This window comes from Larus michahellis, chromosome 6 (genome assembly GCF_964199755.1).
Source record: "Larus michahellis chromosome 6, bLarMic1.1, whole genome shotgun sequence".
NCBI lineage: Eukaryota > Metazoa > Chordata > Aves > Charadriiformes > Laridae > Larus > Larus michahellis.
Window position 1 is genome coordinate 11,465,326 of NC_133901.1, and position 23,947 is coordinate 11,489,272.

Below are 23,947 nucleotides of genomic sequence, written 5' to 3' on the forward strand. Positions count from 1 at the left end.
TGTTGTTGCGGGAGGAGGGAGGGTGTGTGGGGCTGTAGGGCGTGTGCGGTGCGTGAGTGTGGTGTAAGTACTTAGTGGTGTTGTGTGTGGGGTGTTGTGTTGTGTGAGGTGCGTGTGTTGTTGGGTGAGGCGTGTGTGTGTGTAGGGCAGGGTGCGTGTGGTGAGGGGTGTGTATTTTTTGCGGGGTGTTGCGTGTGGGGTGTTGTTTTGTGTGAGGTGTGTTGTGGGTAGGTGCGTGTGTTGTGCGTGTGTTTGTGTGTGTGTGTGTGGTGTGAGGCGTTGTTGTGGGCGTGGGGGTGTGTGTGAGTGCGGGAGGGCGGTGTGGGCGGTGGGTGTGGAGAGGGCTGTTGTGGGGCAGAGGGGTGCCTGCGGCCATACCACCCTGAGAACGCCCGATCTCGTCTGATCTCGGAAGCTAAGCAGGGTCGGGCCCTGTTAGTACTTGGATGGGAGAGCGCCCGGGAATAGCGGGTGCTGTAGGCTTTTGCCGGCGGGCGGAGGGGTGCTGCGCGTTTTGCTGTTGCGTCCGGCAGAGGGGCAGGTGCGGGTGTGGTTGCGGCAGGCGGGTGGTTGTGTGGGGCTGCGGGGCGCGTGGGAGGCTTGTGGAGGTTTTTTGGGCTGTTGTAGGCTTTTGCCGGCAGGCGGGGGGGTGTTGAGTGTTTTGGTGTTGCGAGTGGGGTGTTGCGGCAGGCGGGTGGGTGTGTGGGGCTGGAGGGCGCGGGGCGTGTGGGAGTGGTGTGTAAGTATTTTGGGGGGCTGTGTTGGGGCAGGTGCGGGTGTAGTTGCGGCAGGCGGGCGGGTGTGTGGGGCTGCGGGCCGTGTGGCAGGGGTGTGGAGGTTTTCTGGAGTGTTGCGCGTGGCATGTTGGGTGCTGTAGGCTTTTGGCGGCGGGCGGAGGGGTGTTGAGCGTTTTGGTGTTGCGGGTGGGGGGTTGTGTCGGGGGGGCAGGTGCGTGTGTGGTTGCGGCAGGCGGGTGGGTGTGTGGGGCTGCAGGGCACGTGGGAGGCTTGTGGAGGTTTTTTGGGTTGTTGGGTGCTGTAGGCTTTTGCCGGCAGGCGGGGGGGCGTTGAGTGTTTTGGTGTTGCGAGTGGGGTGTTGCGGCAGGCGGGTGGGTGTGCGGGGCTGCGGGGCGTGTAGCAGGGGTGTGGAGGTCTTTTGGGGTGTTGGGTGCTGTATGATTTTGGCGTCGGGCGGAGCGTCTGGCGAGCGTTGTGGTGTTGCGAGTGGGGTATTGTGGCAGGCGTCGGGGCAGGTGCGTGTGTTGTTGCGGGAGGAGGGAGGGTGTGTGGGGCTGTAGGGCGTGTGCGGTGCGTGAGTGTGGTGTAAGTACTTAGTGGTGTTGTGTGTGGGGTGTTGTGTTGTGTGAGGTGCGTGTGTTGTTGGGTGAGGCGTGTGTGTGTGTGTGTGTAGGGCAGGGTGCGTGTGGTGAGGGGTGTGTATTTTTTGCGGGGTGTTGCGTGTGGGGTGTTGTTTTGTGTGAGGTGTGTTGTGGGTAGGTGCGTGTGTTGTGCGTGTGTTTGTGTGTGTGTGTGTGGTGTGAGGCGTTGTTGTGGGCGTGGGGGTGTGTGTGAGTGCGGGAGGGCGGTGTGGGCGGTGGGTGTGGAGAGGGCTGTTGTGGGGCAGAGGGGTGCCTGCGGCCATACCACCCTGAGAACGCCCGATCTCGTCTGATCTCGGAAGCTAAGCAGGGTCGGGCCCGGTTAGTACTTGGGTGGGCGAGCGCCTGGGAATAGCGGGTGCTGTAGGCTTTTGCCGGCGGGCGGAGGGGTGCTGCGCGTTTTGCTGTTGCGTCCGGCAGGGGGGCAGGTGCGGGTGTGGTTGCGGCAGGCGGGTGGGCGTGTGGGGCTGCGGGGCGCGTGGGAGGGTTGTGGAGGTTTTTTGGGCTGTTGTAGGCTTTTGCCGGCAGGCGGGGGGGTGTTGAGTGTTTTGGTGTTGCGAGTGGGGTGTTGCGGCAGGCGGGTGGGTGTGTGGGGCTGGAGGGCGCGGGGCGTGTGGGAGTGGTGTGTAAGTATTTTGGGGGGCTGTGTTGGGGCAGGTGCGGGTGTAGTTGCGGCAGGCGGGTGGGTGTGTGGGGCTGCGGGCCGTGTGGCAGGGGTGTGGAGGTTTTCTGGAGTGTTGCGCGTGGCATGTTGGGTGCTGTAGGCTTTTGCCGGCAGGCGGGGGGGCGTTGAGTGTTTTGGTGTTGCGAGTGGGGTGTTGCGGCAGGCGGGTGGGTGTGCGGGGCTGCGGGGCGTGTAGCAGGGGTGTGGAGGTCTTTTGGGGTGTTGGGTGCTGTATGATTTTGGCGTCGGGCGGAGCGTCTGGCGAGCGTTGTGGTGTTGCGAGTGGGGTATTGTGGCAGGCGTCGGGGCAGGTGCGTGTGTTGTTGCGGGAGGAGGGAGGGTGTGTGGGGCTGTAGGGCGTGTGCGGTGCGTGAGTGTGGTGTAAGTACTTAGTGGTGTTGTGTGTGGGGTGTTGTGTTGTGTGAGGTGCGTGTGTTGTTGGGTGAGGCGTGTGTGTGTGTAGGGCAGGGTGCGTGTGGTGAGGGGTGTGTATTTTTTGCGGGGTGTTGCGTGTGGGGTGTTGTTTTGTGTGAGGTGTGTTGTGGGTAGGTGCGTGTGTTGTGCGTGTGTTTGTGTGTGTGTGTGTGGTGTGAGGCGTTGTTGTGGGCGTGGGGGTGTGTGTGAGTGCGGGAGGGCGGTGTGGGCGGTGGGTGTGGAGAGGGCTGTTGTGGGGCAGAGGGGTGCCTGCGGCCATACCACCCTGAGAACGCCCGATCTCGTCTGATCTCGGAAGCTAAGCAGGGTCGGGCCCGGTTAGTACTTGGATGGGAGAGCGCCCGGGAATAGCGGGTGCTGTAGGCTTTTGCCGGCGGGCGGAGGGGTGCTGCGCGTTTTGCTGTTGCGTCCGGCAGAGGGGCAGGTGCGGGTGTGGTTGCGGCAGGCGGGTGGTTGTGTGGGGCTGCGGGGCGCGTGGGAGGCTTGTGGAGGTTTTTTGGGCTGTTGTAGGCTTTTGCCGGCAGGCGGGGGGGTGTTGAGTGTTTTGGTGTTGCGAGTGGGGTGTTGCGGCAGGCGGGTGGGTGTGTGGGGCTGGAGGGCGCGGGGCGTGTGGGAGTGGTGTGTAAGTATTTTGGGGGGCTGTGTTGGGGCAGGTGCGGGTGTAGTTGCGGCAGGCGGGCGGGTGTGTGGGGCTGCGGGCCGTGTGGCAGGGGTGTGGAGGTTTTCTGGAGTGTTGCGCGTGGCATGTTGGGTGCTGTAGGCTTTTGGCGGCGGGCGGAGGGGTGTTGAGCGTTTTGGTGTTGCGGGTGGGGGGTTGTGTCGGGGGGGCAGGTGCGTGTGTGGTTGCGGCAGGCGGGTGGGTGTGTGGGGCTGCAGGGCACGTGGGAGGCTTGTGGAGGTTTTTTGGGTTGTTGGGTGCTGTAGGCTTTTGCCGCCAGGCGGGGGGGCGTTGAGTGTTTTGGTGTTGCGAGTGGGGTGTTGCGGCAGGCGGGTGGGTGTGCGGGGCTGCGGGGCGTGTAGCAGGGGTGTGGAGGTCTTTTGGGGTGTTGGGTGCTGTATGATTTTGGCGTCGGGCGGAGCGTCTGGCGAGCGTTGTGGTGTTGCGAGTGGGGTATTGTGGCAGGCGTCGGGGCAGGTGCGTGTGTTGTTGCGGGAGGAGGGAGGGTGTGTTGGGCTGTAGGGCGTGTGCGGTGCGTGAGTGTGGTGTAAGTACTTAGTGGTGTTGTGTGTGGGGTGTTGTGTTGTGTGAGGTGCGTGTGTTGTTGGGTGAGGCGTGTGTGTGTGTGTGTGTAGGGCAGGGTGCGTGTGATGAGGGGTGTGTATTTTTTGCGGGGTGTTGCGTGTGGGGTGTTGTTTTGTGTGAGGTGTGTTGTGGGTAGGTGCGTGTGTTGTGCGTGTGTTTGTGTGTGTGTGTGTGGTGTGAGGCGTTGTTGTGGGCGTGGGGGTGTGTGTGAGTGCGGGAGGGCGGTGTGGGCGGTGGGTGTGGAGAGGGCTGTTGTGGGGCAGAGGGGTGCCTGCGGCCATACCACCCTGAGAACGCCCGATCTCGTCTGATCTCGGAAGCTAAGCAGGGTCGGGCCCGGTTAGTACTTGGGTGGGCGAGCGCCTGGGAATAGCGGGTGCTGTAGGCTTTTGCCGGCGGGCGGAGGGGTGCTGCGCGTTTTGCTGTTGCGTCCGGCAGGGGGGCAGGTGCGGGTGTGGTTGCGGCAGGCGGGTGGGCGTGTGGGTCTGCGGGGCGCGTGGGAGGGTTGTGGAGGTTTTTTGGGCTGTTGTAGGCTTTTGCCGGCAGGCGGGGGGGTGTTGAGTGTTTTGGTGTTGCGAGTGGGGTGTTGCGGCAGGCGGGTGGGTGTGTGGGGCTGGAGGGCGCGGGGCGTGTGGGAGTGGTGTGTAAGTATTTTGGGGGGCTGTGTTGGGGCAGGTGCGGGTGTAGTTGCGGCAGGCGGGCGGGTGTGTGGGGCTGCGGGCCGTGTGGCAGGGGTGTGGAGGTTTTCTGGAGTGTTGCGCGTGGCATGTTGGGTGCTGTAGGCTTTTGCCGGCAGGCGGGGGGGCGTTGAGTGTTTTGGTGTTGCGAGTGGGGTGTTGCGGCAGGCGGGTGGGTGTGCGGGGCTGCGGGGCGTGTAGCAGGGGTGTGGAGGTCTTTTGGGGTGTTGGGTGCTGTATGATTTTGGCGTCGGGCGGAGCGTCTGGCGAGCGTTGTGGTGTTGCGAGTGGGGTATTGTGGCAGGCGTCGGGGCAGGTGCGTGTGTTGTTGCGGGAGGAGGGAGGGTGTGTGGGGCTGTAGGGCGTGTGCGGTGCGTGAGTGTGGTGTAAGTACTTAGTGGTGTTGTGTGTGGGGTGTTGTGTTGTGTGAGGTGCGTGTGTTGTTGGGTGAGGCGTGTGTGTGTGTGTGTGTAGGGCAGGGTGCGTGTGGTGAGGGGTGTGTATTTTTTGCGGGGTGTTGCGTGTGGGGTGTTGTTTTGTGTGAGGTGTGTTGTGGGTAGGTGCGTGTGTTGTGCGTGTGTTTGTGTGTGTGTGTGTGGTGTGAGGCGTTGTTGTGGGCGTGGGGGTGTGTGTGAGTGCGGGAGGGCGGTGTGGGCGGTGGGTGTGGAGAGGGCTGTTGTGGGGCAGAGGGGTGCCTACGGCCATACCACCCTGAGAACGCCCGATCTCGTCTGATCTCGGAAGGTAAGCAGGGTCGGGCCCGGTTAGTACTTGGATGGGAGAGCGCCTGGGAATAGCGGGTGCTGTAGGCTTTTGCCGGCGGGCGGAGGGGTGCTGCGCGTTTTGCTGTTGCGTCCGGCAGGGGGGCAGGTGCGGGTGTGGTTGCGGCAGGCGTGTGGGGCTGCGGGGCGCGTGGGAGGCTTGTGGAGGTTTTTTGGGCTGTTGTAGGCTTTTGCCGGCAGGCGGGGGGGTGTTGAGTGTTTTGGTGTTGCGAGTGGGGTGTTGCGGCAGGCGGGTGGGTGTGTGGGGCTGGAGGGCGCGGGGCGTGTGGGAGTGGTGTGTAAGTATTTTGGGGGGCTGTGTTGGGGCAGGTGCGGGTGTAGTTGCAGCAGGCGGGCGGGTGTGTGGGGCATGTGGGAGGCTTGTGGAGGCTTTTTGGGCTGTTGGGTGCTGTAGGCTTTTGGCGGCGGGCGGAGGGGTGTTGAGCGTTTTGGTGTTGCGGGTGGGGGGTTGTGTCGGGGGGGCAGGTGCGTGTGTGGTTGCGGCAGGCGGGCGGGTGTGTGGGGCTGCAGGGCGTGTGGAGGGGTGTGTAGGTCTTTTGGGGTGTTGAGTGCTGTACGATTTTGGCGTCGGGCGGAGGGGGTTTCGAGCATTGTGGTGTTACGAGAGGGGTGTTGCGGCAGGCGGGTGGGTGTGTGGGGCTGGAGGGCGCGGGGCGTGTGGGAGTGGTGTGTAAGTATTTTGGGGGGCTGTGTTGGGGCAGGTGCGGGTGTAGTTGCGGCAGGCGGGCGGGTGTGTGGGGCTGTAGGGCGTGTGCGGTGCGTGAGTGTGGTGTAAGTACTTAGTGGTGTTGTGTGTGGGGTGTTGTGTTGTGTGAGGTGCGTGTGTTGTTGGGTGAGGCGTGTGTGTGTGTGTGTGTAGGGCAGGGTGCGTGTGGTGAGGGGTGTGTATTTTTTGCGGGGTGTTGCGTGTGGGGTGTTGTTTTGTGTGAGGTGTGTTGTGGGTAGGTGCGTGTGTTGTGCGTGTGTTTGTGTGTGTGTGTGTGGTGTGAGGCGTTGTTGTGGGCGTGGGGGTGTGTGTGAGTGCGGGAGGGCGGTGTGGGCGGTGGGTGTGGAGAGGGCTGTTGTGGGGCAGAGGGGTGCCTACGGCCATACCACCCTGAGAACGCCCGATCTCGTCTGATTTCGGAAGCTAAGCAGGGTCGGGCCCGGTTAGTACTTGGATGGGAGAGCGCCTGGGAATAGCGGGTGCTGTAGGCTTTTGCCGGCGGGCGGAGGGGTGCTGCGCGTTTTGCTGTTGCGTCCGGCAGAGGGGCAGGTGCGGGTGTGGTTGCGGCAGGCGGGTGGTTGTGTGGGGCTGCGGGGCGCGTGGGAGGCTTGTGGAGGTTTTTTGGGCTGTTGTAGGCTTTTGCCGGCAGGCGGGGGGGTGTTGAGTGTTTTGGTGTTGCGAGTGGGGTGTTGCGGCAGGCGGGTGGGTGTGTGGGGCTGGAGGGCGCGGGGCGTGTGGGAGTGGTGTGTAAGTATTTTGGGGGGCTGTGTTGGGGCAGGTGCGGGTGTAGTTGCGGCAGGCGGGCGGGTGTGTGGGGCTGCGGGCCGTGTGGCAGGGGTGTGGAGGTTTTCTGGAGTGTTGCGCGTGGCATGTTGGGTGCTGTAGGCTTTTGGCGGCGGGCGGAGGGGTGTTGAGCGTTTTGGTGTTGCGGGTGGGGGGTTGTGTCGGGGGGGCAGGTGCGTGTGTGGTTGCGGCAGGCGGGTGGGTGTGTGGGGCTGCAGGGCACGTGGGAGGCTTGTGGAGGTTTTTTGGGTTGTTGGGTGCTGTAGGTTTTTGCCGGCAGGCGGGGGGGCGTTGAGTGTTTTGGTGTTGCGAGTGGGGTGTTGCGGCAGGCGGGTGGGTGTGCGGGGCTGCGGGGCGTGTAGCAGGGGTGTGGAGGTCTTTTGGGGTGTTGGGTGCTGTATGATTTTGGCGTCGGGCGGAGCGTCTGGCGAGCGTTGTGGTGTTGCGAGTGGGGTATTGTGGCAGGCGTCGGGGCAGGTGCGTGTGTTGTTGCGGGAGGAGGGAGGGTGTGTGGGGCTGTAGGGCGTGTGCGGTGCGTGAGTGTGGTGTAAGTACTTAGTGGTGTTGTGTGTGGGGTGTTGTGTTGTGTGAGGTGCGTGTGTTGTTGGGTGAGGCGTGTGTGTGTGTGTGTGTAGGGCAGGGTGCGTGTGGTGAGGGGTGTGTATTTTTTGCGGGGTGTTGCGTGTGGGGTGTTGTTTTGTGTGAGGTGTGTTGTGGGTAGGTGCGTGTGTTGTGCGTGTGTTTGTGTGTGTGTGTGTGGTGTGAGGCGTTGTTGTGGGCGTGGGGGTGTGTGTGAGTGCGGGAGGGCGGTGTGGGCGGTGGGTGTGGAGAGGGCTGTTGTGGGGCAGAGGGGTGCCTACAGCCATACCACCCTGAGAACGCCCGATCTCGTCTGATCTCGGAAGCTAAGCAGGGTCGGGCCCGGTTAGTACTTGGATGGGAGAGCGCCTGGGAATAGCGGGTGCTGTAGGCTTTTGCCGGCGGGCGGAGGGGTGCTGCGCGTTTTGCTGTTGCGTCCGGCAGGGGGGCAGGTGCGGGTGTGGTTGCGGCAGGCGGGTGGGCGTGTGGGTCTGCGGGGCGCGTGGGAGGGTTGTGGAGGTTTTTTGGGCTGTTGTAGGCTTTTGCCGGCAGGCGGGGGGGTGTTGAGTGTTTTGGTGTTGCGAGTGGGGTGTTGCGGCAGGCGGGTGGGTGTGTGGGGCTGGAGGGCGCGGGGCGTGTGGGAGTGGTGTGTAAGTATTTTGGGGGGCTGTGTTGGGGCAGGTGCGTGTGTGCTTGCGGCAGGCGGGTGGGTGTGTGGGGCTGCGGGGCGCATGGCAGGCTTGTGGAGGTTTTTTGGGCTGTTGTAGGCTTTTGCCGGCAGGCGGGGGGGTGTTGAGTGTTTTGGTGTTGCGAGTGGGGTGTTGCGGCAGGCGGGTGGGTGTGTGGGGCTGGAGGGCGCGGGGCGTGTGGGAGTGGTGTGTAAGTATTTTGGGGGGCTGTGTTGGGGCAGGTGCGGGTGTAGTTGCAGCAGGCGGACGGGTGTGTGGGGCATGTGGGAGGCTTGTGGAGGCTTTTTGGGCTGTTGGGTGCTGTAGGCTTTTGGCGGCGGGCGGAGGGGTGTTGAGCGTTTTGGTGTTGCGGGTGGGGGGTTGTGTCGGGGGGGCAGGTGCGTGTGTGGTTGCGGCAGGCGGGCGGGTGTGTGGGGCTGCAGGGCGTGTGGAGGGGTGTGTAGGTCTTTTGGGGTGTTGAGTGCTGTACGATTTTGGCGTCGGGCGGAGGGGGTTTCGAGCATTGTGGTGTTACGAGAGGGGTGTTGCGGCAGGCGGGTGGGTGTGTGGGGCTGGAGGGCGCGGGGCGTGTGGGAGTGGTGTGTAAGTATTTTGGGGGGCTGTGTTGGGGCAGGTGCGGGTGTAGTTGCGGCAGGCGGGCGGGTGTGTGGGGCTGTAGGGCGTGTGCGGTGCGTGAGTGTGGTGTAAGTACTTAGTGGTGTTGTGTGTGGGGTGTTGTGTTGTGTGAGGTGCGTGTGTTGTTGGGTGAGGCGTGTGTGTGTGTGTGTGTAGGGCAGGGTGCGTGTGGTGAGGGGTGTGTATTTTTTGCGGGGTGTTGCGTGTGGGGTGTTGTTTTGTGTGAGGTGTGTTGTGGGTAGGTGCGTGTGTTGTGCGTGTGTTTGTGTGTGTGTGTGTGGTGTGAGGCGTTGTTGTGGGCGTGGGGGTGTGTGTGAGTGCGGGAGGGCGGTGTGGGCGGTGGGTGTGGAGAGGGCTGTTGTGGGGCAGAGGGGTGCCTACGGCCATACCACCCTGAGAACGCCCGATCTCGTCTGATCTTGGAAGCTAAGCAGGGTCGGGCCCGGTTAGTACTTGGATGGGAGAGCGCCTGGGAATAGCGGGTGCTGTAGGCTTTTGCCGGCGGGCGGAGGGGTGCTGCGCGTTTTGCTGTTGCGTCCGGCAGAGGGGCAGGTGCGGGTGTGGTTGCGGCAGGCGGGTGGGCGTGTGGGTCTGCGGGGCGCGTGGGAGGCTTGTGGAGGTTTTTTGGGCTGTTGTAGGCTTTTGCCGGCAGGCGGGGGGGTGTTGAGTGTTTTGGTGTTGCGAGTGGGGTGTTGCGGCAGGCGGGTGGGTGTGTGGGGCTGGAGGGCGCGGGGCGTGTGGGAGTGGTGTGTAAGTATTTTGGGGGGCTGTGTTGGGGCAGGTGCGGGTGTAGTTGCGGCAGGCGGGCGGGTGTGTGGGGCTGCGGGCCGTGTGGCAGGGGTGTGGAGGTTTTCTGGAGTGTTGCGCGTGGCATGTTGGGTGCTGTAGGCTTTTGGCGGCGGGCGGAGGGGTGTTGAGCGTTTTGGTGTTGCGGGTGGGGGGTTGTGTCGGGGGGGCAGGTGCGTGTGTGGTTGCGGCAGGCGGGTGGGTGTGTGGGGCTGCAGGGCACGTGGGAGGCTTGTGGAGGTTTTTTGGGTTGTTGGGTGCTGTAGGCTTTTGCCGGCAGGCGGGGGGGCGTTGAGTGTTTTGGTGTTGCAAGTGGGGTGTTGCGGCAGGCGGGTGGGTGTGCGGGGCTGCGAGGCGTGTAGCAGGGGTGTGGAGGTCTTTTGGGGTGTTGGGTGCTGTATGATTTTGGCGTCGGGCGGAGCGTCTGGCGAGCGTTGTGGTGTTGCGAGTGGGGTATTGTGGCAGGCGTCGGGGCAGGTGCGTGTGTTGTTGCGGGAGGAGGGAGGGTGTGTGGGGCTGTAGGGCGTGTGCGGTGCGTGAGTGTGGTGTAAGTACTTAGTGGTGTTGTGTGTGGGGTGTTGTGTTGTGTGAGGTGCGATGTTGTTGGGTGAGGCGTGTGTGTGTGTGTGTGTAGGGCAGGGTGCGTGTGGTGAGGGGTGTGTATTTTTTGCGGGGTGTTGCGTGTGGGGTGTTGTTTTGTGTGAGGTGTGTTGTGGGTAGGTGCGTGTGTTGTGCGTGTGTTTGTGTGTGTGTGTGTGGTGTGAGGCGTTGTTGTGGGCGTGGGGGTGTGTGTGAGTGCGGGAGGGCGGTGTGGGCGGTGGGTGTGGAGAGGGCTGTTGTGGGGCAGAGGGGTGCCTGCGGCCATACCACCCTGAGAACGCCCGATCTCGTCTGATCTCGGAAGCTAAGCAGGGTCGGGCCCGGTTAGTACTTGTATGGGCGAGCGCCTGGGAATAGCGGATGCTGTAGGCTTTTGCCGGCGGGCGGAGGGGTGCTGCGCGTTTTGCTGTTGCGTCCGGCAGGGGGGCAGGTGCGGGTGTGGTTGCGGCAGGCGGGTGGGCGTGTGGGGCTGCGGGGCGCGTGGGAGGGTTGTGGAGGTTTTTTGGGCTGTTGTAGGCTTTTGCCGGCAGGCGGGGGGGTGTTGAGTGTTTTGGTGTTGCGAGTGGGGTGTTGCGGCAGGCGGGTGGGTGTGTGGGGCTGGAGGGCGCGGGGCGTGTGGGAGTGGTGTGTAAGTATTTTGGGGGGCTGTGTTGGGGCAGGTGCGGGTGTAGTTGCGGCAGGCGGGCGGGTGTGTGGGGCTGCGGGCCGTGTGGCAGGGGTGTGGAGGTTTTCTGGAGTGTTGCGCGTGGCATGTTGGGTGCTGTAGGCTTTTGGCGGCGGGTGGAGGGGTGTTGAGCGTTTTGGTGTTGCGGGTGGGGGGTTGTGTCGGGGGGGCAGGTGCGTGTGTGGTTGCGGCAGGCGGGTGGGTGTGTGGGGCTGCAGGGCACGTGGGAGGCTTGTGGAGGTTTTTTGGGTTGTTGGGTGCTGTAGGCTTTTGCCGGCAGGCGGGGGGGCGTTGAGTGTTTTGGTGTTGCGAGTGGGGTGTTGCGGCAGGCGGGTGGGTGTGCGGGGCTGCGGGGCGTGTAGCAGGGGTGTGGAGGTCTTTTGGGGTGTTGGGTGCTGTATGATTTTGGCGTCGGGCGGAGCGTCTGGCGAGCGTTGTGGTGTTGCGAGTGGGGTATTGTGGCAGGCGTCGGGGCAGGTGCGTGTGTTGTTGCGGGAGGAGGGAGGGTGTGTGGGGCTGTAGGGCGTGTGCGGTGCGTGAGTGTGGTGTAAGTACTTAGTGGTGTTGTGTGTGGGGTGTTGTGTTGTGTGAGGTGCGTGTGTTGTTGGGTGAGGCGTGTGTGTGTGTGTGTGTAGGACAGGGTGCGTGTGGTGAGGGGTGTGTATTTTTTGCGGGGTGTTGCGTGTGGGGTGTTGTTTTGTGTGAGGTGTGTTGTGGGTAGGTGCGTGTGTTGTGCGTGTGTTTGTGTGTGTGTGTGTGGTGTGAGGCGTTGTTGTGGGCGTGGGGGTGTGTGTGAGTGCGGGAGGGCGGTGTGGGCGGTGGGTGTGGAGAGGGCTGTTGTGGGGCAGAGGGGTGCCTGCGGCCATACCACCCTGAGAACGCCCGATCTCGTCTGATCTCGGAAGCTAAGCAGGGTCGGGCCCGGTTAGTACTTGGATGGGAGAGCGCCTGGGAATAGCGGGTGCTGTAGGCTTTTGCCGGCGGGCGGAGGGGTGCTGCGCGTTTTGCTGTTGCGTCCGGCAGAGGGGCAGGTGCGGGTGTGGTTGCGGCAGGCGGGTGGTTGTGTGGGGCTGCGGGGCGCGTGGGAGGCTTGTGGAGGTTTTTTGGGCTGTTGTAGGCTTTTGCCGGCAGGCGGGGGGGTGTTGAGTGTTTTGGTGTTGCGAGTGGGGTGTTGCGGCAGGCGGGTGGGTGTGTGGGGCTGGAGGGCGCGGGGCGTGTGGGAGTGGTGTGTAAGTATTTTGGGGGGCTGTGTTGGGGCAGGTGCGGGTGTAGTTGCGGCAGGCGGGCGGGTGTGTGGGGCTGCGGGCCGTGTGGCAGGGGTGTGGAGGTTTTCTGGAGTGTTGCGCGTGGCATGTTGGGTGCTGTAGGCTTTTGGCGGCGGGCGGAGGGGTGTTGAGCGTTTTGGTGTTGCGGGTGGGGGGTTGTGTCGGGGGGGCAGGTGCGTGTGTGGTTGCGGCAGGCGGGTGGGTGTGTGGGGCTGCAGGGCACGTGGGAGGCTTGTGGAGGTTTTTTGGGTTGTTGGGTGCTGTAGGCTTTTGCCGGCAGGCGGGGGGGCGTTGAGTGTTTTGGTGTTGCGAGTGGGGTGTTGCGGCAGGCGGGTGGGTGTGCGGGGCTGCGGGGCGTGTAGCAGGGGTGTGGAGGTCTTTTGGGGTGTTGGGTGCTGTATGATTTTGGCGTCGGGCGGAGCGTCTGGCGAGCGTTGTGGTGTTGCGAGTGGGGTATTGTGGCAGGCGTCGGGGCAGGTGCGTGTGTTGTTGCGGGAGGAGGGAGGGTGTGTGGGGCTGTAGGGCGTGTGCGGTGCGTGAGTGTGGTGTAAGTACTTAGTGGTGTTGTGTGTGGGGTGTTGTGTTGTGTGAGGTGCGTGTGTTGTTGGGTGAGGCGTGTGTGTGTGTGTGTGTAGGGCAGGGTGCGTGTGGTGAGGGGTGTGTATTTTTTGCGGGGTGTTGCGTGTGGGGTGTTGTTTTGTGTGAGGTGTGTTGTGGGTAGGTGCGTGTGTTGTGCGTGTGTTTGTGTGTGTGTGTGTGGTGTGAGGCGTTGTTGTGGGCGTGGGGGTGTGTGTGAGTGCGGGAGGGCGGTGTGGGCGGTGGGTGTGGAGAGGGCTGTTGTGGGGCAGAGGGGTGCCTGCGGCCATACCACCCTGAGAACGCCCGATCTCATCTGATCTCGGAAGCTAAGCAGGGTCGGGCCCGGTTAGTACTTGGATGGGCGAGCGCCTGGGAATAGCGGGTGCTGTAGGCTTTTGCCGGCGGGCGGAGGGGTGCTGCGCGTTTTGCTGTTGCGTCCGGCAGGGGGGCAGGTGCGGGTGTGGTTGCGGCAGGCGGGTGGGCGTGTGGGGCTGCGGGGCGCGTGGGAGGGTTGTGGAGGTTTTTTGGGCTGTTGTAGGCTTTTCCCGGCAGGCGGGGGGGTGTTGAGTGTTTTGGTGTTGCGAGTGGGGTGTTGCGGCAGGCGGGTGGGTGTGTGGGGCTGGAGGGCGCGGGGCGTGTGGGAGTGGTGTGTAAGTATTTTGGGGGGCTGTGTTGGGGCAGGTGTGGGTGTAGTTGCGGCAGGCGGGCGGGTGTGTGGGGCTGCGGGCCGTGTGGCAGGGGTGTGGAGGTTTTCTGGAGTGTTGCGCGTGGCATGTTGGGTGCTGTAGGCTTTTGGCGGCGGGCGGAGGGGTGTTGAGCGTTTTGGTGTTGCGGGTGGGGGGTTGTGTCGGGGGGGCAGGTGCGTGTGTGGTTGCGGCAGGCGGGTGGGTGTGTGGGGCTGCAGGGCACGTGGGAGGCTTGTGGAGGTTTTTTGGGTTGTTGGGTGCTGTAGGCTTTTGCCGGCAGGCGGGGGGGCGTTGAGTGTTTTGGTGTTGCGAGTGGGGTGTTGCGGCAGGCGGGTGGGTGTGCGGGGCTGCGGGGCGTGTAGCAGGGGTGTGGAGGTCTTTTGGGGTGTTGGGTGCTGTATGATTTTGGCGTCGGGCGGAGCGTCTGGCGAGCGTTGTGGTGTTGCGAGTGGGGTATTGTGGCAGGCGTCGGGGCAGGTGCGTGTGTTGTTGCGGGAGGAGGGAGGGTGTGTGGGGCTGTAGGGCGTGTGCGGTGCGTGAGTGTGGTGTAAGTACTTAGTGGTGTTGTGTGTGGGGTGTTGTGTTGTGTGAGGTGCGTGTGTTGTTGGGTGAGGCGTGTGTGTGTGTGTGTGTAGGGCAGGGTGCGTGTGGTGAGGGGTGTGTATTTTTTGCGGGGTGTTGCGTGTGGGGTGTTGTTTTGTGTGAGGTGTGTTGTGGGTAGGTGCGTGTGTTGTGCGTGTGTTTGTGTGTGTGTGTGTGGTGTGAGGCGTTGTTGTGGGCGTGGGGGTGTGTGTGAGTGCGGGAGGGCGGTGTGGGCGGTGGGTGTGGAGAGGGCTGTTGTGGGGCAGAGGGGTGCCTGCGGCCATACCACCCTGAGAACGCCCGATCTCGTCTGATCTCGGAAGCTAAGCAGGGTCGGGCCCGGTTAGTACTTGGATGGGAGAGCGCCTGGGAATAGCGGGTGCTGTAGGCTTTTGCCGGCGGGCGGAGGGGTGCTGCGCGTTTTGCTGTTGCGTCCGGCAGAGGGGCAGGTGCGGGTGTGGTTGCGGCAGGCGGGTGGTTGTGTGGGGCTGCGGGGCGCGTGGGAGGCTTGTGGAGGTTTTTTGGGCTGTTGTAGGCTTTTGCCGGCAGGCGGGGGGGTGTTGAGTGTTTTGGTGTTGCGAGTGGGGTGTTGCGGCAGGCGGGTGGGTGTGTGGGGCTGGAGGGCGCGGGGCGTGTGGGAGTGGTGTGTAAGTATTTTGGGGGGCTGTGTTGGGGCAGGTGCGGGTGTAGTTGCGGCAGGCGGGCGGGTGTGTGGGGCTGCGGGCCGTGTGGCAGGGGTGTGGAGGTTTTCTGGAGTGTTGCGCGTGGCATGTTGGGTGCTGTAGGCTTTTGGCGGCGGGCGGAGGGGTGTTGAGCGTTTTGGTGTTGCGGGTGGGGGGTTGTGTCGGGGGGGCAGGTGCGTGTGTGGTTGCGGCAGGCGGGTGGGTGTGTGGGGCTGCAGGGCACGTGGGAGGCTTGTGGAGGTTTTTTGGGTTGTTGGGTGCTGTAGGCTTTTGCCGGCAGGCGGGGGGGCGTTGAGTGTTTTGGTGTTGCGAGTGGGGTGTTGCGGCAGGCGGGTGGGTGTGCGGGGCTGCGGGGCGTGTAGCAGGGGTGTGGAGGTCTTTTGGGGTGTTGGGTGCTGTATGATTTTGGCGTCGGGCGGAGCGTCTGGCGAGCGTTGTGGTGTTGCGAGTGGGGTATTGTGGCAGGCGTCGGGGCAGGTGCGTGTGTTGTTGCGGGAGGAGGGAGGGTGTGTGGGGCTGTAGGGCGTGTGCGGTGCGTGAGTGTGGTGTAAGTACTTAGTGGTGTTGTGTGTGGGGTGTTGTGTTGTGTGAGGTGCGTGTGTTGTTGGGTGAGGCGTGTGTGTGTGTGTGTGTAGGGCAGGGTGCGTGTGGTGAGGGGTGTGTATTTTTTGCGGGGTGTTGCGTGTGGGGTGTTGTTTTGTGTGAGGTGTGTTGTGGGTAGGTGCGTGTGTTGTGCGTGTGTTTGTGTGTGTGTGTGTGGTGTGAGGCGTTGTTGTGGGCGTGGGGGTGTGTGTGAGTGCGGGAGGGCGGTGTGGGCGGTGGGTGTGGAGAGGGCTGTTGTGGGGCAGAGGGGTGCCTGCGGCCATACCACCCTGAGAACGCCCGATCTCGTCTGATCTCGGAAGCTAAGCAGGGTCGGGCCCGGTTAGTACTTGGATGGGCGAGCGCCTGGGAATAGCGGGTGCTGTAGGCTTTTGCCGGCGGGCGGAGGGGTGCTGCGCGTTTTGCTGTTGCGTCCGGCAGGGGGGCAGGTGCGGGTGTGGTTGCGGCAGGCGGGTGGGCGTGTGGGGCTGCGGGGCGCGTGGGAGGGTTGTGGAGGTTTTTTGGGCTGTTGTAGGCTTTTGCCGGCAGGCGGGGGGGTGTTGAGTGTTTTGGTGTTGCGAGTGGGGTGTTGCGGCAGGCGGGTGGGTGTGTGGGGCTGGAGGGCGCGGGGCGTGTGGGAGTGGTGTGTAAGTATTTTGGGGGGCTGTGTTGGGGCAGGTGCGGGTGTAGTTGCGGCAGGCGGGCGGGTGTGTGGGGCTGCGGGCCGTGTGGCAGGGGTGTGGAGGTTTTCTGGAGTGTTGCGCGTGGCATGTTGGGTGCTGTAGGCTTTTGGCGGCGGGCGGAGGGGTGTTGAGCGTTTTGGTGTTGCAGGTGGGGGGTTGTGTCGGGGGGGCAGGTGCGTGTGTGGTTGCGGCAGGCGGGTGGGTGTGTGGGGCTGCAGGGCACGTGGGAGGCTTGTGGAGGTTTTTTGGGTTGTTGGGTGCTGTAGGTTTTTGCCGGCAGGCGGGGGGGCGTTGAGTGTTTTGGTGTTGCGAGTGGGGTGTTGCGGCAGGCGGGTGGGTGTGCGGGGCTGCGGGGCGTGTAGCAGGGGTGTGGAGGTCTTTTGGGGTGTTGGGTGCTGTATGATTTTGGCGTTGGGCGGAGCGTCTGGCGAGCGTTGTGGTGTTGCGAGTGGGGTATTGTGGCAGGCGTCGGGGCAGGTGCGTGTGTTGTTGCGGGAGGAGGGAGGGTGTGTGGGGCTGTAGGGCGTGTGCGGTGCGTGAGTGTGGTGTAAGTACTTAGTGGTGTTGTGTGTGGGGTGTTGTGTTGTGTGAGGTGCGTGTGTTGTTGGGTGAGGCGTGTGTGTGTGTGTGTGTAGGGCAGGGTGCGTGTGGTGAGGGGTGTGTATTTTTTGCGGGGTGTTGCGTGTGGGGTGTTGTTTTGTGTGAGGTGTGTTGTGGGTAGGTGCGTGTGTTGTGCGTGTGTTTGTGTGTGTGTGTGTGGTGTGAGGCGTTGTTGTGGGCGTGGGGGTGTGTGTGAGTGCGGGAGGGCGGTGTGGGCGGTGGGTGTGGAGAGGGCTGTTGTGGGGCAGAGGGGTGCCTACAGCCATACCACCCTGAGAACGCCCGATCTCGTCTGATCTCGGAAGCTAAGCAGGGTCGGGCCCAGTTAGTACTTGGATGGGAGAGCGCCTGGGAATACCGGGTGCTGTAGGCTTTTGCCGGCGGGCGGAGGGGTGCTGCGCGTTTTGCTGTTGCGTCCGGCAGGGGGGCAGGTGCGGGTGTGGTTGCGGCAGGCGGGTGGGCGTGTGGGTCTGCGGGGCGCGTGGGAGGGTTGTGGAGGTTTTTTGGGCTGTTGTAGGCTTTTGCCGGCAGGCGGGGGGGTGTTGAGTGCTTTGGTGTTGCGAGTGGGGTGTTGCGGCAGGCGGGTGGGTGTGTGGGGCTGGAGGGCGCGGGGCGTGTGGGAGTGGTGTGTAAGTATTTTGGGGGGCTGTGTTGGGGCAGGTGCGGGTGTAGTTGCGGCAGGCGGGCGGGTGTGTGGGGCTGCGGGCCGTGTGGCAGGGGTGTGGAGGTTTTCTGGAGTGTTGCGCGTGGCATGTTGGGTGCTGTAGGCTTTTGGCGGCGGGCGGAGGGGTGTTGAGCGTTTTGGTGTTGCGGGTGGGGGGTTGTGTCGGGGGGGCAGGTGCGTGTGTGGTTGCGGCAGGCGGGTGGGTGTGTGGGGCTGCAGGGCACGTGGGAGGCTTGTGGAGGTTTTTTGGGTTGTTGGGTGCTGTAGGCTTTTGCCGGCAGGCAGGGGGGCGTTGAGTGTTTTGGTGTTGCAAGTGGGGTGTTGCGGCAGGCGGGTGGGTGTGCGGGGCTGCGAGGCGTGTAGCAGGGGTGTGGAGGTCTTTTGGGGTGTTGGGTGCTGTATGATTTTGGCGTCGGGCGGAGCGTCTGGCGAGCGTTGTGGTGTTGCGAGTGGGGTATTGTGGCAGGCGTCGGGGCAGGTGCGTGTGTTGTTGCGGGAGGAGGGAGGGTGTGTGGGGCTGTAGGGCGTGTGCGGTGCGTGAGTGTGGTGTAAGTACTTAGTGGTGTTGTGTGTGGGGTGTTGTGTTGTGTGAGGTGCGTGTGTTGTTGGGTGAGGCGTGTGTGTGTGTGTGTGTAGGGCAGGGTGCGTGTGGTGAGGGGTGTGTATTTTTTGCGGGGTGTTGCGTGTGGGGTGTTGTTTTGTGTGAGGTGTGTTGTGGGTAGGTGCGTGTGTTGTGCGTGTGTTTGTGTGTGTGTGTGTGGTGTGAGGCGTTGTTGTGGGCGTGGGGGTGTGTGTGAGTGCGGGAGGGCGGTGTGGGCGGTGGGTGTGGAGAGGGCTGTTGTGGGGCAGAGGGGTGCCTGCGGCCATACCACCCTGAGAACGCCCGATCTCGTCTGATCTCGGAAGCTAAGCAGGGTCGGGCCCAGTTAGTACTTGTATGGGCGAGCGCCTGGGAATAGCGGGTGCTGTAGGCTTTTGCCGGCGGGCGGAGGGGTGCTGCGCGTTTTGCTGTTGCGTCCGGCAGGGGGGCAGGTGCGGGTGTGGTTGCGGCAGGCGGGTGGGCGTGTGGGGCTGCGGGGCGCGTGGGAGGGTTGTGGAGGTTTTTTGGGCTGTTGTAGGCTTTTGCCGGCAGGCGGGGGGGTGTTGAGTGTTTTGGTGTTGCGAGTGGGGTGTTGCGGCAGGCGGGTGGGTGTGTGGGGCTGGAGGGCGCGGGGCGTGTGGGAGTGGTGTGTAAGTATTTTGGGGGGCTGTGTTGGGGCAGGTGCGGGTGTAGTTGCGGCAGGCGGGCGGGTGTGTGGGGCTGCGGGCCGTGTGGCAGGGGTGTGGAGGTTTTCTGGAGTGTTGCGCGTGGCATGTTGGGTGCTGTAGGCTTTTGGCGGCGGGTGGAGGGGTGTTGAGCGTTTTGGTGTTGCGGGTGGGGGGTTGTGTCGGGGGGGCAGGTGCGTGTGTGGTTGCGGCAGGCGGGTGGGTGTGTGGGGCTGCAGGGCACGTGGGAGGCTTGTGGAGGTTTTTTGGGTTGTTGGGTGCTGTAGGCTTTTGCCGGCAGGCGGGGGGGCGTTGAGTGTTTTGGTGTTGCGAGTGGGGTGTTGCGGCAGGCGGGTGGGTGTGCGGGGCTGCGGGGCGTGTAGCAGGGGTGTGGAGGTCTTTTGGGGTGTTGGGTGCTGTATGATTTTGGCGTCGGGCGGAGCGTCTGGCGAGCGTTGTGGTGTTGCGAGTGGGGTATTGTGGCAGGCGTCGGGGCAGGTGCGTGTGTTGTTGCGGGAGGAGGGAGGGTGTGTGGGGCTGTAGGGCGTGTGCGGTGCGTGAGTGTGGTGTAAGTACTTAGTGGTGTTGTGTGTGGGGTGTTGTGTTGTGTGAGGTGCGTGTGTTGTTGGGTGAGGCGTGTGTGTGTGTGTGTGTAGGGCAGGGTGCGTGTGGTGAGGGGTGTGTATTTTTTGCGGGGTGTTGCGTGTGGGGTGTTGTTTTGTGTGAGGTGTGTTGTGGGTAGGTGCGTGTGTTGTGCGTGTGTTTGTGTGTGTGTGTGTGGTGTGAGGCGTTGTTGTGGGCGTGGGGGTGTGTGTGAGTGCGGGAGGGCGGTGTGGGCGGTGGGTGTGGAGAGGGCTGTTGTGGGGCAGAGGGGTGCCTGCGGCCATACCACCCTGAGAACGCCCGATCTCGTCTGATCTCGGAAGCTAAGCAGGGTCGGGCCCGGTTAGTACTTGGATGGGCGAGCGCCTGGGAATAGCGGGTGCTGTAGGCTTTTGCCGGCGGGCGGAGGGGTGCTGCGCGTTTTGCTGTTGCGTCCGGCAGAGGGGCAGGTGCGGGTGTGGTTGCGGCAGGCGGGTGGTTGTGTGGGGCTGCGGGGCGCGTGGGAGGCTTGTGGAGGTTTTTTGGGCTGTTGTAGGCTTTTGCCGGCAGGCGGGGGGGTGTTGAGTGTTTTGGTGTTGCGAGTGGGGTGTTGCGGCAGGCGGGTGGGTGTGTGGGGCTGGAGGGCGCGGGGCGTGTGGGAGTGGTGTGTAAGTATTTTGGGGGGCTGTGTTGGGGCAGGTGCGGGTGTAGTTGCGGCAGGCGGGCGGGTGTGTGGGGCTGCGGGCCGTGTGGCAGGGGTGTGGAGGTTTTCTGGAGTGTTGCGCGTGGCATGTTGGGTGCTGTAGGCTTTTGGCGGCGGGCGGAGGGGTGTTGAGCGTTTTGGTGTTGCGGGTGGGGGGTTGTGTCGGGGGGGCAGGTGCGTGTGTGGTTGCGGCAGGCGGGTGGGTGTGTGGGGCTGCAGGGCACGTGGGAGGCTTGTGGAGGTTTTTTGGGTTGTTGGGTGCTGTAGGCTTTTGCCGGCAGGCGGGGGGGCGTTGAGTGTTTTGGTGTTGCGAGTGGGGTGTTGCGGCAGGCGGGTGGGTGTGCGGGGCTGCGGGGCGTGTAGCAGGGGTGTGGAGGTCTTTTGGGGTGTTGGGTGCTGTATGATTTTGGCGTCGGGCGGAGCGTCTGGCGAGCGTTGTGGTGTTGCGAGTGGGGTATTGTGGCAGGCGTCGGGGCAGGTGCGTGTGTTGTTGCGGGAGGAGGGAGGGTGTGTGGGGCTGTAGGGCGTGTGCGGTGCGTGAGTGTGGTGTAAGTACTTAGTGGTGTTGTGTGTGGGGTGTTGTGTTGTGTGAGGTGCGTGTGTTGTTGGGTGAGGCGTGTGTGTGTGTGTGTGTAGGGCAGGGTGCGTGTGGTGAGGGGTGTGTATTTTTTGCGGGGTGTTGCGTGTGGGGTGTTGTTTTGTGTGAGGTGTGTTGTGGGTAGGTGCGTGTGTTGTGCGTGTGTTTGTGTGTGTGTGTGTGGTGTGAGGCGTTGTTGTGGGCGTGGGGGTGTGTGTGAGTGCGGGAGGGCGGTGTGGGCGGTGGGTGTGGAGAGGGCTGTTGTGGGGCAGAGGGGTGCCTGCGGCCATACCACCCTGAGAACGCCCGATCTCATCTGATCTCGGAAGCTAAGCAGGGTCGGGCCCGGTTAGTACTTGGATGGGCGAGCGCCTGGGAATAGCGGGTGCTGTAGGCTTTTGCCGGCGGGCGGAGGGGTGCTGCGCGTTTTGCTGTTGCGTCCGGCAGGGGGGCAGGTGCGGGTGTGGTTGCGGCAGGCGGGTGGTTGTGTGGGTCTGCGGGGCGCGTGGGAGGGTTGTGGAGGTTTTTTGGGCTGTTGTAGGCTTTTGCCGGCAGGCGGGGGGGTGTTGAGTGTTTTGGTGTTGCGAGTGGGGTGTTGCGGCAGGCGGGTGGGTGTGTGGGGCTGGAGGGCGCGGGGCGTGTGGGAGTGGTGTGTAAGTATTTTGGGGGGCTGTGTTGGGGCAGGTGCGGGTGTAGTTGCGGCAGGCGGGCGGGTGTGTGGGGCTGCGGGCCGTGTGGCAGGGGTGTGGAGGTTTTCTGGAGTGTTGCGCGTGGCATGTTGGGTGCTGTAGGCTTTTGCCGGCAGGCGGGGGGGCGTTGAGTGTTTTGGTGTTGCGAGTGGGGTGTTGCGGCAGGCGGGTGGGTGTGCGGGGCTGCGGGGCGTGTAGCAGGGGTGTGGAGGTCTTTTGGGGTGTTGGGTGCTGTATGATTTTGGCGTCGGGCGGAGCGTCTGGCGAGCGTTGTGGTGTTGCGAGTGGGGTATTGTGGCAGGCGTCGGGGCAGGTGCGTGTGTTGTTGCGGGAGGAGGGAGGGTGTGTGGGGCTGTAGGGCGTGTGCGGTGCGTGAGTGTGGTGTAAGTACTTAGTGGTGTTGTGTGTGGGGTGTTGTGTTGTGTGAGGTGCGTGTGTTGTTGGGTGAGGCGTGTGTGTGTGTAGGGCAGGGTGCGTGTGGTGAGGGGTGTGTATTTTTTGCGGGGTGTTGCGTGTGGGGTGTTGTTTTGTGTGAGGTGTGTTGTGGGTAGGTGCGTGTGTTGTGCGTGTGTTTGTGTGTGTGTGTGTGGTGTGAGGCGTTGTTGTGGGCGTGGGGGTGTGTGTGAGTGCGGGAGGGCGGTGTGGGCGGTGGGTGTGGAGAGGGCTGTTGTGGGGCAGAGGGGTGCCTGCGGCCATACCACCCTGAGAACGCCCGATCTCGTCTGATCTCGGAAGCTAAGCAGGGTCGGGCCCGGTTAGTACTTGGATGGGCGAGCGCCTGGGAATAGCGGGTGCTGTAGGCTTTTGCCGGCGGGCGGAGGGGTGCTGCGCGTTTTGCTGTTGCGTCCGGCAGAGGGGCAGGTGCGGGTGTGGTTGCGGCAGGCGGGTGGTTGTGTGGGGCTGCGGGGCGCGTGGGAGGCTTGTGGAGGTTTTTTGGGCTGTTGTAGGCTTTTGCCGGCAGGCGGGGGGGTGTTGAGTGTTTTGGTGTTGCGAGTGGGGTGTTGCGGCAGGCGGGTGGGTGTGTGGGGCTGGAGGGCGCGGGGCGTGTGGGAGTGGTGTGTAAGTATTTTGGGGGGCTGTGTTGGGGCAGGTGCGGGTGTAGTTGCGGCAGGCGGGCGGGTGTGTGGGGCTGCGGGCCGTGTGGCAGGGGTGTGGAGGTTTTCTGGAGTGTTGCGCGTGGCATGTTGGGTGCTGTAGGCTTTTGGCGGCGGGCGGAGGGGTGTTGAGCGTTTTGGTGTTGCGGGTGGGGGGTTGTGTCGGGGGGGCAGGTGCGTGTGTGGTTGCGGCAGGCGGGTGGGTGTGTGGGGCTGCAGGGCACGTGGGAGGCTTGTGGAGGTTTTTTGGGTTGTTGGGTGCTGTAGGTTTTTGCCGGCAGGCGGGGGGGCGTTGAGTGTTTTGGTGTTGCGAGTGGGGTGTTGCGGCAGGCGGGTGGGTGTGCGGGGCTGCGGGGCGTGTAGCAGGGGTGTGGAGGTCTTTTGGGGTGTTGGGTGCTGTATGATTTTGGCGTCGGGCGGAGCGTCTGGCGAGCGTTGTGGTGTTGCGAGTGGGGTATTGTGGCAGGCGTCGGGGCAGGTGCGTGTGTTGTTGCGGGAGGAGGGAGGGTGTGTGGGGCTGTAGGGCGTGTGCGGTGCGTGAGTGTGGTGTAAGTACTTAGTGGTGTTGTGTGTGGGGTGTTGTGTTGTGTGAGGTGCGTGTGTTGTTGGGTGAGGCGTGTGTGTGTGTGTAGGGCAGGGTGCGTGTGGTGAGGGGTGTGTATTTTTTGCGGGGTGTTGCGTGTGGGGTGTTGTTTTGTGTGAGGTGTGTTGTGGGTAGGTGCGTGTGTTGTGCGTGTGTTTGTGTGTGTGTGTGTGGTGTGAGGCGTTGTTGTGGGCGTGGGGGTGTGTGTGAGTGCGGGAGGGCGGTGTGGGCGGTGGGTGTGGAGAGGGCTGTTGTGGGGCAGAGGGGTGCCTGCGGCCATACCACCCTGAGAACGCCCGATCTCGTCTGATCTCGGAAGCTAAGCAGGGTCGGGCCCGGTTAGTACTTGGATGGGCGAGCGCCTGGGAATAGCGGGTGCTGTAGGCTTTTGCCGGCGGGCAGAGGGGTGCTGCGCGTTTTGCTGTTGCGTCCGGCAGGGGGGCAGGTGCGGGTGTGGTTGCGGCAGGCGGGTGGGCGTGTGGGGCTGCGGGGCGCGTGGGAAGGTTGTGGAGGTTTTTTGGGCTGTTGTAGGCTTTTGCCGGCAGGCGGGGGGGTGTTGAGTGTTTTGGTGTTGCGAGTGGGGTGTTGCGGCAGGCGGGTGGGTGTGTGGGGCTGGAGGGCGCGGGGCGTGTGGGAGTGGTGTGTAAGTATTTTGGGGGGCTGTGTTGGGGCAGGTGCGGGTGTAGTTGCGGCAGGCGGGCGGGTGTGTGGGGCTGCGGGCCGTGTGGCAGGGGTGTGGAGGTTTTCTGGAGTGTTGCGCGTGGCATGTTGGGTGCTGTAGGCTTTTGCCGGCAGGCGGGGGGGCGTTGAGTGTTTTGGTGTTGCGAGTGGGGTGTTGCGGCAGGCGGGTGGGTGTGCGGGGCTGCGGGGCGTGTAGCAGGGGTGTGGAGGTCTTTTGGGGTGTTGGGTGCTGTATGATTTTGGCGTCGGGCGGAGCGTCTGGCGAGCGTTGTGGTGTTGCGAGTGGGGTATTGTGGCAGGCGTCGGGGCAGGTGCGCGTGTTGTTGCGGGAGGAGGGAGGGTGTGTGGGGCTGTAGGGCGTGTGCGGTGCGTGAGTGTGGTGTAAGTACTTAGTGGTGTTGTGTGTGGGGTGTTGTGTTGTGTGAGGTGCGTGTGTTGTTGGGTGAGGCGTGTGTGTGTGTGTGTGTAGGGCAGGGTGCGTGTGGTGAGGGGTGTGTATTTTTTGCGGGGTGTTGCGTGTGGGGTGTTGTTTTGTGTGAGGTGTGTTGTGGGTAGGTGCGTGTGTTGTGCGTGTGTTTGTGTGTGTGTGTGTGGTGTGAGGCGTTGTTGTGGGCGTGGGGGTGTGTGTGAGTGCGGGAGGGCGGTGTGGGCGGTGGGTGTGGAGAGGGCTGTTGTGGGGCAGAGGGGTGCCTGCGGCCATACCACCCTGAGAACGCCCGATCTCGTCTGATCTCGGAAGCTAAGCAGGGTCGGGCCCGGTTAGTACTTGTATGGGCGAGCGCCTGGGAATAGCGGGTGCTGTAGGCTTTTGCCGGCGGGCGGAGGGGTGCTGCGCGTTTTGCTGTTGCATCCGGCAGGGGGGCAGGTG

General features: G+C 63.9%; 17 non-coding genes and 3 pseudogenes across 17 annotated transcripts; all 20 read left to right on the forward strand.

Moving 5' to 3' along the window:
* The first annotated feature begins 364 nt into the window (after positions 1-364).
* Positions 365-483, forward strand: LOC141745888 (5S ribosomal RNA; annotated as a pseudogene).
* Positions 484-1,629: 1,146 nt separating this feature from the next.
* On the forward strand, positions 1,630-1,748 carry LOC141745842 (5S ribosomal RNA). The gene has a single exon (XR_012588110.1). It is a non-coding gene; the product is annotated as a 5S ribosomal RNA (ribosomal RNA).
* Positions 1,749-2,724: 976 nt separating this feature from the next.
* Positions 2,725-2,843, forward strand: LOC141745857 (5S ribosomal RNA). Its single transcript, XR_012588125.1, has one exon. It is a non-coding gene; the product is annotated as a 5S ribosomal RNA (ribosomal RNA).
* A 1,146-nt stretch (positions 2,844-3,989) lies between these two features.
* On the forward strand, positions 3,990-4,108 carry LOC141745843 (5S ribosomal RNA). Its single transcript, XR_012588111.1, has one exon. It is a non-coding gene; the product is annotated as a 5S ribosomal RNA (ribosomal RNA).
* Positions 4,109-5,090: 982 nt separating this feature from the next.
* LOC141745827 (5S ribosomal RNA) lies at positions 5,091-5,209 on the forward strand. Its single transcript, XR_012588095.1, has one exon. It is a non-coding gene; the product is annotated as a 5S ribosomal RNA (ribosomal RNA).
* Positions 5,210-6,257: 1,048 nt separating this feature from the next.
* On the forward strand, positions 6,258-6,376 carry LOC141745868 (5S ribosomal RNA). The gene has a single exon (XR_012588135.1). It is a non-coding gene; the product is annotated as a 5S ribosomal RNA (ribosomal RNA).
* Positions 6,377-7,522: 1,146 nt separating this feature from the next.
* LOC141745793 (5S ribosomal RNA) lies at positions 7,523-7,641 on the forward strand. The gene has a single exon (XR_012588062.1). It is a non-coding gene; the product is annotated as a 5S ribosomal RNA (ribosomal RNA).
* A 1,285-nt stretch (positions 7,642-8,926) lies between these two features.
* LOC141745861 (5S ribosomal RNA) lies at positions 8,927-9,045 on the forward strand. The gene has a single exon (XR_012588129.1). It is a non-coding gene; the product is annotated as a 5S ribosomal RNA (ribosomal RNA).
* A 1,145-nt stretch (positions 9,046-10,190) lies between these two features.
* On the forward strand, positions 10,191-10,309 carry LOC141745896 (5S ribosomal RNA; annotated as a pseudogene).
* A 1,146-nt stretch (positions 10,310-11,455) lies between these two features.
* LOC141745822 (5S ribosomal RNA) lies at positions 11,456-11,574 on the forward strand. The gene has a single exon (XR_012588091.1). It is a non-coding gene; the product is annotated as a 5S ribosomal RNA (ribosomal RNA).
* A 1,146-nt stretch (positions 11,575-12,720) lies between these two features.
* On the forward strand, positions 12,721-12,839 carry LOC141745805 (5S ribosomal RNA). Its single transcript, XR_012588074.1, has one exon. It is a non-coding gene; the product is annotated as a 5S ribosomal RNA (ribosomal RNA).
* Positions 12,840-13,985: 1,146 nt separating this feature from the next.
* On the forward strand, positions 13,986-14,104 carry LOC141745823 (5S ribosomal RNA). Its single transcript, XR_012588092.1, has one exon. It is a non-coding gene; the product is annotated as a 5S ribosomal RNA (ribosomal RNA).
* Positions 14,105-15,250: 1,146 nt separating this feature from the next.
* LOC141745829 (5S ribosomal RNA) lies at positions 15,251-15,369 on the forward strand. Its single transcript, XR_012588097.1, has one exon. It is a non-coding gene; the product is annotated as a 5S ribosomal RNA (ribosomal RNA).
* A 1,146-nt stretch (positions 15,370-16,515) lies between these two features.
* Positions 16,516-16,634, forward strand: LOC141745803 (5S ribosomal RNA). The gene has a single exon (XR_012588072.1). It is a non-coding gene; the product is annotated as a 5S ribosomal RNA (ribosomal RNA).
* Positions 16,635-17,780: 1,146 nt separating this feature from the next.
* On the forward strand, positions 17,781-17,899 carry LOC141745893 (5S ribosomal RNA; annotated as a pseudogene).
* A 1,146-nt stretch (positions 17,900-19,045) lies between these two features.
* Positions 19,046-19,164, forward strand: LOC141745830 (5S ribosomal RNA). The gene has a single exon (XR_012588098.1). It is a non-coding gene; the product is annotated as a 5S ribosomal RNA (ribosomal RNA).
* A 1,146-nt stretch (positions 19,165-20,310) lies between these two features.
* Positions 20,311-20,429, forward strand: LOC141745806 (5S ribosomal RNA). Its single transcript, XR_012588075.1, has one exon. It is a non-coding gene; the product is annotated as a 5S ribosomal RNA (ribosomal RNA).
* A 976-nt stretch (positions 20,430-21,405) lies between these two features.
* LOC141745831 (5S ribosomal RNA) lies at positions 21,406-21,524 on the forward strand. The gene has a single exon (XR_012588099.1). It is a non-coding gene; the product is annotated as a 5S ribosomal RNA (ribosomal RNA).
* A 1,142-nt stretch (positions 21,525-22,666) lies between these two features.
* LOC141745832 (5S ribosomal RNA) lies at positions 22,667-22,785 on the forward strand. Its single transcript, XR_012588100.1, has one exon. It is a non-coding gene; the product is annotated as a 5S ribosomal RNA (ribosomal RNA).
* A 982-nt stretch (positions 22,786-23,767) lies between these two features.
* LOC141745882 (5S ribosomal RNA) lies at positions 23,768-23,886 on the forward strand. The gene has a single exon (XR_012588149.1). It is a non-coding gene; the product is annotated as a 5S ribosomal RNA (ribosomal RNA).
* The last annotated feature ends 61 nt before the right edge of the window (positions 23,887-23,947 follow it).